The sequence below is a fragment of the Rhinopithecus bieti genome, unplaced genomic scaffold (assembly GCF_001698545.2).
Source record: "Rhinopithecus bieti isolate Rb0 unplaced genomic scaffold, ASM169854v2 scaffold_19040, whole genome shotgun sequence".
NCBI lineage: Eukaryota > Metazoa > Chordata > Mammalia > Primates > Cercopithecidae > Rhinopithecus > Rhinopithecus bieti.
The window spans coordinates 133505-145640 of record NW_016809585.1 but is presented as its reverse complement, the minus strand read 5'-3'; the positions used below and the strand labels follow the sequence as shown (position 1 = coordinate 145640).

Here is a 12136-nt window from a genome sequence, read left to right as displayed (position 1 = left end):
CAACCTCTACTCCTACTACATTGGTGCAAAACAAAATGAAGCCTTCACAACAGTTGAAGAGAGTTTTAAGACACTGTTCTGGGCTATATTTGGACTTTCTGAAGTGAAATCAGTGGTCATCAACTATAACCACAAATTCATTGAAAACATTGGTTACATTCTTTATGGAGTCTATAATGTTACAATGGTCATTGTTTTGCTAAATATGTTAATTGCCATGATCAACAGTTCATTCCAGGAAATTGAGGATGACGCCGATGTGGAGTGGAAATTTGCAAGAGCCAAACTCTGGTTCTCCTACTTTGAGGAGGGGAGAACACTTCCCGTACCTTTCAATCTGGTGCCAAGTCCAAAGTCCCTGTTTTATCTCTTACTGAAGCTTAAAAAATGGATTTCTGAGCTGTTCCAGGGTCATAAAAAAGGTTTCCAGGAAGATGCAGAGATGAACAAGATAAATGAAGAAAAGAAACTTGGAATTTTAGGAAGTCATGAAGACCTTTCAAAATTATCACTTGACAAAAAACAGGTTGGGTACAATAAGCAACCAAGTGTAAGGAGCTCAGAAGATTTCCGTTTCAGTAGTTTCAATAATCCTCCAAGACAGTATCAGAAAATAATGAAAAGGCTCATTAAGAGATATGTACTACAGGCCCAGATAGATAAGGAGAGTGACGAAGTGAACGAAGGTGAACTGAAGGAAATTAAGCAGGACATCTCAAGTCTCCGCTATGAACTCCTTGAAGAAAAATCTCAGAATACAGAAGACCTAGCAGAACTTATTAGAGAACTTGGAGAGAAATTATCCATGGAACCAAATCAAGAGGAAACCAATAGATAATGCGAAGACTTCCTTAGAAATTCATATTTATTTGTCCACTTGAAGCCATATTATTTTCTGATTTATTTTCTTAAGTGCCAATGTGCCCACCTTTTAAACAAGAAGAAGTTAAACGATACCTTTGGCCATCCTATCTTCTGGAGCCCTAGTATCTAAATTTTTTGGTGATTAAACTCCTTTGTTCAGGGTAAAGGCTGCAGATTATGATGAAAATTATGTCCAGTTAAAAAAAAAAAAAAAGACTTGAGTTTATTTCCTGTGAATTGTTCTCTGTAGCTCTTTTCTCCACCCTCTGGATTCTTTATTTTTTTCTCTGAGCCACCGTCTATTTCCTTAAGAAACAATCTGTGATTGAAATTTTCTCTGTCTGCTTCCTGTTCAGTCTTTTGGGTGTCCAAAGCAACGTTTTATTTTGTACTGTCTCTCTGATATTTCCAAGTCTCTTTGATAAGTCCAAGCTGGTACAATTTCTTCAAATACTTTTGGGATTTTTGCTTATTGATTTGTAACCTACTCTATTAGATAAAACCTACATCCATGCTCTAAGGTAAGTCCTTTTCTACCTTGTTATTTACATTAACTTTCCATGGCTCAATGGCATGAAGATTCTTAGAAGCCTCGTTGTCTAATAGACAGAGTTTGCAAGACATGCTCATAAATCTCCGTGAGGGACCATCCTAGTCTGTTCTCACACTGCTAATAAAAACATGCCCAAGACCGAATAATTTACAAAGGAAAGGAGGTTTAGTGGACTCACAGTTCCACATGGCTGGGGAGGTCTCACAGTCATGGCAAAGGGTGAAGGAGTAGCCTTCATAATTATATAAAGACCCAAAGTAGTGGGCAAATCTGTGTGTTTTTGTGATAGTTGTGATGAGAAGTGGATAGTCATGGAGAAGCATGGCTTGATAAAAAAACTATGATCTAATGGTTATAAAATGGAGGAAATACAGATCTGTTAGTTCAGATTCTTCTCTATGACCCTGTGTCTTCAGAAATAAACATGTTCTTTTCTTTGGTGGGTAGAGGGAACCTCTTACATTAAAGTCTTATAAACTGCTTCAGGGAAAGGTCAAAAAGTCTTTCCTAGGTTTTATGACCTGCTTCAGGGGAGAAGAGCATGGTCAAGTTGAGGATGACCTTACTGCTTCTACTGTTTTCTCAAATATCAGGATGTCATATTTTGAGGTACCATGCCTGAACTTCACCACCTACATATATTTTTATATATTGACACATGTGTATACATGTATGTATACAGTTAACTGAAACAATTCCTCATACAGTAGAAAATCTACCTATAACTTTTAACTTTATAACTGACTATAGACTGCAAACTTTACTGATAACATAGTCAATTACACATATTTCATATATTGTGTAGATTATACACAATAGTCTTACAATATATTAAGCTAGGGAAAATGAAAATGCTATTAAGATAATCATAAGGATGAGAAAAATACATTTACTATTCATTAAGTGGAAGTGGATTTTCATAAACGTCTTCATTCTTGGTTTTCATATTGACCCAGGCTAAGAAGAAAGTAGAGCGTTGGTCTCACTGCCTCTGGAAATGGCAAAAAGAGAAAACAATCTGTATATAAGGGGACTTGCCCAGTTCAAACCCATGTTGTTGAAGGATCAACTGTACACATATATCAACTGTTGTGTATGTATATATTCTTGTCTATATTCTACTTGGATATTTGTGAACTACTTAAAAAATATTAGCCATATGGAAATATAATAATCTTTGCCTTTGTGAATAATAGTAGGGGTCTGGGAACAAGGGAAAGTTATCTTTAATTTAATAAAATTGGGCTGTTAGCTTATTTTACTGTATGCATGCATTATTCTTTTTTCATAAAATGCCAATTGCAATGAATGTACTGTAATAGATTAATTTTATAATAATACAAATAATTCTGTATGACTCTAAAACCCATCTTGTTTCCATTGCTCCACAATGTGAACTGAAAGCTGCAAGTCTTAATCCTTTTCCCTGATTCCTCAGGGAAAGTATAAAGACTTGCAACTCCCACCATTAGGAAATATTGTAAGAGTTGGGAAGAGCTAAAATCGTAGAGAGTAGAATCCAATCTTACAGTTTTTTAGTCTACCTCATTGTTTCCGTATACCTGGTAGACATCCAAGAATAATTTGGTAAAGCAATAAAACAATAATAGTAAGCAAAATTAGTACAGAATAGTAGAATGTTCCCATTTGTATGGTTGAAATACTTTTATTTAAAGAAAATATTACTTTTGCCTGAAAACAAAGCTTCCCTAAAATCAATTGCTTTGATATATGGTAGTAATATAAATATTTTCTAATAGCTACAATTACCTTTGCCTTTGCAGTTCTATAGGCTAAATATAGTTTGATTTTTGTGTATGTGACATTTTTGTGGCCTAGCTAAGTTCCCTGGAGGGACATTGTCTCTTTCCAGAGATTTATGTGGTCTGAGTGGCAGGGATGATAAGCACTTGCTGTTCAATAGTGTAGTTAATACTCAGCCTCAGGATAAGAGAGCACTGAAGCATCCCACACTCTGAGGTACAATGGTTCTGCAGCAATCAACAGCACTGTTTCTTTTTCTGAGGAAATTTGCATCAAAATGCTTAGTCCACAGGGAGCTCAACATTCACTCACTGCTTACAGCTTAAAGAAAACAGCTATTATGGTCATTTCCCAGTCTTTCAAGACAGAACAAAAAGCAAAGCAAAGAAAAGAAAAAGAAACACTATTGTAACAAGAATGGCAAGAGAAACGGAGCTGTCTTAATAGAAACATAATTCTACCTTTAAGGTACCCCTTAATAATCTACCGATTATTATGAGTTATTACTTTTCTCATAATGTACCATATTCATGGTAATGCAATGGGGGAGACAGATCTATCTTTAATATTGAAAATTAATATTAATATGAAACCTTTCTTTTACATTACTTACCTCATAAAGGATCTTATTTTCTTGCCTTTTTCCTATTTGTTTTCACTTATATTCAATAAAGAGTATTTGAGGAGTTTTAGGGTCTGTTATTAGAAAATAAATGAATAAATGAAGAGATGAAGGAGAGAAAAGGAGGAATTAGTGAAAGACAATTTGGACTTTGTTTACACACACATTTAGGTTAGTGCTCAAATTGCACTGTCTTGTTTGTCTTTAAATATTTCAGAATTCAATTTTTGCTACAGACACAGAACCTTTTTCTGACCAAATGTTAGTCAGGTACCTCTAAATCCTCTTTCCAACTAGGCCTTAGACTTTTGGCACGTCTTTGCATCACCTAATTTTGGCAAGAATCCTGCTAAGCTAGTTTAGCAAGAATCCTGCCAAGTTATATATATATATATATATATATATATATATATATATATATATACACACACACACACACACACACACACACACACATCCCACCCTCATATTTGATCACCTTCAATATCCGCTCAGGGTTCTTATCCTCCACCATAGCCCAAGTGATGTCTGATTACTGCAGCCTGACTTCTGTTAGGACGATTTAACCAGCATCTCCCCTTATCCTTGATGTTTTCTCTTAGTGCTTTTCATTCACCCACCCCTGCTCCTTGGCTATAAATTCCTATTTTCCTTGTTGTATTCAGAGTTGAGCCTAGTCTTACCCCTGTACTGTAAATCCCACTCCAGTAGTCCCTATACCTATTATGATAGTTCCCTGCCTTACGGTTTTAATAAACGGTATAAATAAAACCTGCCTTACCGTTTTAATGTATCATGAATTTTTTTAACACTGCAATGCAATTTCTTCTCTCAAACAACAACAACAAGAAAAGGTCAACAAGAATTAAAGTAAGAAGGAAAAATAACATTTAGTTTAACTAGATAGAGTTCCAAAACAATGCTATAATCCATAAAAATGGTTTATCAATAGCAGTAAAGATAAAGTGAGGTAAAATAAGGTTGTCCATAGCAGATGCCGCAGACACTAAGTAAAGGCCTTGTTCCCAGGTAGGTTGCACGTTCAGAAGACTCAAACAAGCATGCTGCCTCATGCTGCTGAGTGCAAGGGGAATGAGGTGGAACCAGGAAACTTCCAGACATGTCAAGTGTGAAAGAATAAGACTTTCTTTTTGCAGGATAAAAGAGAAAATGTGGGCAACAAACAAGCTCTGCAATTGACTTAGGATGGCTTAAGAGTCTACCTGATACATGAACATGAAACTTCCCTGCTAGTTGGACCTTAATTCCTATCAGCCTGGGGGGAAAACATGCAAAAGCAGAGTATGGGGGAGAATGGGCTGGGCCACAGACTAGAACCCAAGTCCCTGCTGACCAGGTTCTGTCTCACATGCCTGTCTCCTCACATTCAATCATTTGTTGGATCGTTATGTTATGAGTATGAACCTAAAGGAAACCAATATTAGGACTATATTCAGATGGGAGAAAGAAAGAGAGGCAAGTATGTAAATTATAAGAAGAAACATAACAAAAATATAAACCACAAAGAAATTTAAAAATATGCCACTACTCAATTATGTTATAGAGCTTAAAGAAAATATATTATCTCTGAAGGAAGTTCTCAAAGAGAAAAGGGCTCCAAAAGGTATAGAAAACAACAGAAAGAGTGAAATGATTTAGTAATGCCAAGGAAACAATACTAATTAATTAGTAGAAAAACAAATACGGAATTACAGCTAGAGCAAAAAAGAATAGACACTGCCAAATTTGGGGGCAATCCTGTTGTATAAATATTCTAGAGACCCTCTCACAATAAAACATTTTAAAATAATATCTGAGATATTTTATTTTTAATTTTTTTCAGGTTTATCAAGATATAATTGATAAATGTACATATTTAAGAGGTATGACAGTGTTTTAATGCATGCATGGTGAAATGATCACCACATTCATGCTAATTGACATAATCATAACCTCACAGTATTACTATTTTCTCTGTGTGTGTGTGTGTGTGTGTGTGTGTGTGTGTGTGTCTGTGTCTGTGTGTGTATGGTGAGAATATTTAAGACATATCTTCTTAGCAAATTTCAAGTACATAGTACAGTATTCTTACTATACCCACCAGGCTGTGTGTTAGATCTCCAGAAGTCATTCATCTTATGTAACTGACACATTGTTTCCTTGACCAACTTCTCTTCTCACTCTCCCTCTTCCCCCTGGCAACCATCATTGCAACCATTCTACTCTTTGTTTCTGTAAGTTTGACTATTTTAGATTTCACATGTAAGTAAGAGTATGCTGTGTGTGTTTGTGTCTGGTTTATTTCACAGAGCATACCATCTTCTAGGTACATTTATGTTGTTACAAATGGCAGAATTTCCTTCCTTTTTGAAACTGAACAAGACTTCATTGTACATATGCAACATTTTCTTTATCCTTTTATCCTTTTTTGCTTCAATACATGGTTTAAGGTAAACTGGATATTCACATTCAGAAGAATAAAAATAGACCCTTATCTCACACCGTATACAAAAATGAACCCAAAATGGATAACAGATTAAAGACTTAAACCTAGGACCTAAAACTGTAAAATTACCAAAAAATAAAATGAAATAAGGAAAAACCTTCTTGGCATTGGTCTTGGCAATAATTTTTTCTGTTGCAAAACCAAAAGCATAGGCAACAGAAACAGAAATAGAGAAGTTGGATTTCATCAAACTAAAAAGCTTCTACCCAGCAATAAAAACAATAAGCAGAGTGAAAAGGCAACCTATAGAATGAAAGAGAATGTTTGCAAATCATATCTCTGATAAGCGGTTAATATCTAAAATATATAAGAAACTCATACAACTCAATAGCAAAAACACACATAACTAGAATTTGAAAGTGAGTAAGTGACCTGAATACACATTTCTCAAAAGAAAAAATGCAAACTTCAAAATAGTATATGAAAAGGTGCCCTACATCCGTATTAGTTGTTTTCATGCTGCTGATAAAGACATACTTGAAGCTGGGCAATTTACTAAAGAAAGAGGTTTAATTGGACTTACAGTTCCACATGGCTGGGAAAGCCTCACAATCATGGTGGAAGGCAAGGAGGAGCAAGTCATATCTCACATGGATGGCAGCAGGCAAAGAGAGAAAGCTTATATGGGGGAACTCCTCTTTTTAAACCTGTAAGACCTTGTGAGACGTATTCATTATCACAAAACAGTGAACACAGGAAAGACTTGCCCCCATGATTCAATTACCTCCCACTGGGTCCCTCCCACAAGACATGGGAATTCAAGATGAGATATGGGTGGACAACAGTCAAACCATATCAATGTCACTAGCCATCAGTGAAGAGCAAATCAAAACTACAATGGGATAATACCTTACTCCTGTTAGAATGGCTATTATCAAATAGCTAATATAGTTTAAGTGCATTAACTGAACTTGAAAAACAGAAAATTTAAAACTCACACATCATAAAAAATAAGCATGATCAGTCATGACTCTAGGTAGTAAGCCAATGATAAACCTTCAGGGTTTGTGCCATGCCTGGTGATACGGTTTGCATTTGTGTCCCCACCAAATCTCATTTTGAATTATAATCCCCAGTGTTGGAAAAGGGGCCTAGTGGGAAGTGATCGGATCATGCGGGAGGAATTTTCATGAATGATTTAGCACCATCCCCTTTGTGCTGTTCTCCGCATAGTGAGTGAATGAGTTATCAGGAGACCTGGTTGTTTTAAAAGTGTATAGCACCTCCCCCCTCTCTCTATTCTTCCTGATCCAGCCATGTGAGAAACCTCACTCCCCTTTGTCTTCCACCATGATTGTAAGTTCCCTGAGCACCCCCAGAAGCTGATGCCTCCATGCTTCCTGTACAACCTGTAGAACCATGAGCCAATTGAACCCATTTTCTTTATAACTTATGGAGGCTCAGGTATTTCTTTATAGCAATGCAAGAATAAACTAATACACCTGATAACCCAGAGCTTTGGGTTTTAATAGCTACACAGGGTATAATGTGGGAAACTAGAGCTAAGTCTCCAAATAAAGCTGAAATTCAATGTACTACAATATGCAGACTTTTAAATCCTCCAACAGTAATACTTTTAGTTTATATCTAGACAAAAGATGAAAGTCAAGGATTATTAGAAAGAGAAAATAATGTTTTAAATTCCTTAAATGACACTTAAGGAAGCCATGAGTTCACATAAACAATACTACTTGAAGAGAACATGTGATAGAATTATACCAATGATTTGGAGAAATCTAAAATACTGTGGATAATGACATACTTTTTAAAGTATAGCATAGTGGAGTCTTCAAGGTAACCAGTCAGCCATCTAACATGTTGGAAAACAATAATGCAGCATGTTTTGAGTGGAGCTATCTACCCAAGTTACATAAGAATTGCAGTATATTCTAAATGTCCAGCATATCGCAACTGGGAAAGCACTGCACATAGAAGTACTGAGAGGACCAGAAGACCCATCAAGATCTGTGACCGTGATAAAAAGAGCTCAGTTTTTAAAGACTTCACAGCCAGGAGCACCCTGCCAAGATGCTCAGGTTTTAGCATGATGTCATGAAGAACCTGGCAAGCTGCACTGATCATCCATGGTCCAGTGTAAAAGCCTCAGCTTTCAAATCTCACTATTTTATTACAGTCAAAACTACCAAGTACACATAGAACACATAAATCCACAAACACAGTCAACACTCTATTCCTCATTCACGTGAAATGGCAGAAACCTTACACTACAACCTGACGCTCTTTGCAAAAGGAAGAGTGAAGAAAAAGCTTGAAAACCAAACTCAGCAGAGTTTAAAGAGATTGGTAAGTTGAGACAGATACTTTTAAGTTTAAGAATATTTTACCCTGAAATTAAGTGGGATGGGTTTCAAGAGTAAAATTGTAGATAATTACGTGAAAATTATAAAAATTAATTAAACTAAAGAGCAAAGTATTTTTACATCATATACATTGTGGTATAACAATTTTCCCTACTATACACAGATATTCTTTCTTTGGTACATTTGCCTAAACCCCTACAAAGTCAGACTTTTAAAGAAATCCTGACCTTGTGGTCATGTTCTTTCTCTGCGTCTCACTGTTTTAAGTCCTAAATTTCTAACATGGCTTATGCAGCCCCTACTTAATATCTTGAATGCTGTGGTTGAAATGTATGTGTCCCTCCAAAATTCATATGTGGAACTTAACTGCCAAGATGATGATATCAAAAGATGGCACCCATGAGAGGTGATTAGATAATGTGAGGCATTAATTCCTTTGTAAAAGCAGCTTTACACAATTGTCTCCCTCTTCCATCTCTTTCATCATGTGAGTGCATAACGTTTCTCATGTCTGAGGGACATAGAAACAAGGAGTCTTCCTGGAAAAAGAGACCAGACCCTCCTTGTACACTGAGCCTTCTTGCACCTTGACCATGGACTTCTCAGTCTCCAGGGCTGTGGGAAATAAATTCCTGTGATGTATTTTATTATAGTAACACAAGTAGACTAAGACACCCAACTTATACCATAGCCCACTAGTGTCCTGTTTTTATTATTATTATTATTATTTTTATTATTATTATTCCAAGAAACCATGATGCTTCCAAATTAAAAATCCTGGCACACAGTTTTCTATTTGCTTGGAGCCTTTTCTCCTTCCTCTACACATAATTAATTCCTAAGCTTTACTAAGAGATCACCTCATTCGTCATTTCCTTTAGGTAGCCTCCTCTCATAATCTCTGACTAAGGGTTGCTCTTTTATGCATTCTCATGGATAGATCTCTATTTCCTTGATAGTGTTTATCACAATTGCAAAAAAAAACTCCAAAATTCATTATTTAAAATCATTCATCTGACTAAAATGATGTTTAGAAACTTTGAGTTAGTTGTTTACCACAGTATCCCTTGTGCCTCTATATGATGTCTTATAGTAAGGAATATTTATGAAGGAATATATATGAATAAATGAATAATATGAGTTAATACATCCTATATCCCTACCTCTGTCATCTTCAGTATTCAGTGTGTTTCAATGTTCTGTTTCTAATCACCTACCAAATATGCTCTCACGAAAATCACTGTTATCTCCTTGATGCTGAATATAAGATTTTGTAGCTCTCGTGTTACTAAACCTTCTGATGTATGTTCTGGAGACCACATTCCCCTTGAAAACCTTATGTGGAACCATTGTATATAAGGAAAAATAGCTCAATGGGAAACAAAGTACCACACGACTAATAGACAAAAAAAAAAAAAAAAAAAAAAAAAAAAAAAAAAAAAGAAAAGAAAATCACTCACACAATCCAGGTCTTACTTGTAAAAATTGTATTTGAAAACATTACTGGGACGTGAGAATCAAAGTAAATCTCACTGAATTTACAGTATTTCAATCTGAAAAACAAGCTGAAGGATAAATTTTATCTACCTAGTATCCACATAGAGTTATAGAAATAGAAGCAATAAAGCTAAAAGTTAGGCAGCCTTCTAACATGATCCCCTGTGCAATCCCCTGTCCTTGGGATGGGCTGGATCTAGTGAGTAGCTTCCAACAAATATGTTACAAATTGAATACAGCAAAAGTGGTCATGTCATTTCCTCGATTAAGTTATAAGAAACTGTATCTTCCTTTTTGTTGAAAGTCACTCTGTCTCTCTTGTTCACTTTGATAAAGCCAGCTGCCATGTGATAAGCTGCTATGGAGAGATTCACACGGCAAGGAACCAAGGGTGGACTTCAGCCAACAGCCAGTGCAGTACTGAGGCTCTCAGTTCAATTGCCCATAAGGAACTAAATCTTGCCAACAACCACTGAATGAGTTTGGAAACAAACCCTGCCTCAAGCAAATCCTGAGTAGACTGTACCAACAGCTGATGCCTTGATTAAGGACTTGTGAGAAGCCCTGAGCTATGACAACCTCTATGCCTGTCCCACAGAAACTGTGAAATACTAAACATGTATTTTTAAGCTGCTAATATTTGAGGATAATTTGTTACACAGATATATATATATATGTATATATATGTGTGTATATATATATACTCATACATACACATCACACACACACACACACACACACACACACACACACATACACACACAGACTAGCCCATGGAGGCAGGTCCTACTATTTAAAATATAGAAGCCAGAAATGGGAAAAGTGGGCATCATGCGTGGATGCTGACCTTTTAAGGTACAGCACATCATCCCTTTTATATTCATTCCTCTCACATATTTAGCCACCAAATATCCAACTATAAACAATCAAGTAAATAACTCCTATATTGTTCAGCATAATTCATGGAGATTTTACAGTAGACCTACTAATAAGATAACAAATGCTCAAAACTTAAGTTAAAACCGTCTCTCATTATTAAACTCCCCAAGTGACATTAAAACCCACAAGTAAAGTCACATTCCTTTATAGAATTTAATGACAAAGTAATTACCATACAGCATGTTTTTCCTGTAAAATTTTATATTTTGTTCAGTTTAAGCCAAAATGAGCAATATTCTGATGTCTGGGTAGAAGTGTGATTCTTTACTCAGCAGTGAAACCTGACATATTCTCTACTGAAGTAAAAGGAACTTCTTCCACCTCTCCAAAGTTAAACCTCTCCTCATATGTCTCTACATGTTACCATTAGTTTGCTTGGGCTGCCGTGACCAAATACCACATCCTGGGTAGCTTAGCGACAGAAACTTATTTTCTCGCATTTCCAGAGGCTGAAATCTGAGCTCAATGTGTCAGCAGTTTGTTGCTGTTGCTTGTTTGTCTGTTTCTTCCCGAGGCCTCTCTTTCTGGTTTACAAATTTTGTGTTCTCCCCGTGTTTTCACATGGTATTTCCTTTGTCTGTGTGTGTGTCTTGATCTCCTCCGGACATAAGGGCACCTGTCACATTGGGTTGGGGTGCACCATATGACCTCATTTTACCTTAATTACCTTTTGAAATGTCCTATCTCCATATGCAGCTACATTCTGAGGTACCTGGGGTTACAACTTCAATATGGATTCTGAGGGAGCACAATTCTGCCCGTAACAGTGACCACCAATTCCATGCATCAAAATGGATAACAGAATATGTAAATTTAACACCAGCCTCAATCACTATAAAATATAAAAGCAAACATAACCACTGCAGCAAAATATATATTTTTTTCATTTTTATTTACTTAGGTATTTATTTTGAGACAGGATCTCACTCTGTCCCCCAGGCTGTAGAGTAGTGGCATGATCATATTTCATTGCAGCCTCTAACTCCTGGGCTCAAGCATTTCTCCAGCCTCAGCCTCCTGAGGTAAGACTACAGGTGCATGCCTCCTTGCCTAGCTATTTTTAAGAAACA

General features: G+C 36.2%; 1 pseudogene across 1 annotated transcript; it reads left to right on the top strand.

The window, feature by feature from the left end:
• Positions 1-2: 2 nt before the first annotated feature.
• Positions 3-1057, top strand: LOC108540666 (short transient receptor potential channel 6 pseudogene; annotated as a pseudogene). The gene has a single exon (XR_001888730.1). The product of XR_001888730.1 is annotated as a short transient receptor potential channel 6 pseudogene (transcript).
• The last annotated feature ends 11079 nt before the right edge of the window (positions 1058-12136 follow it).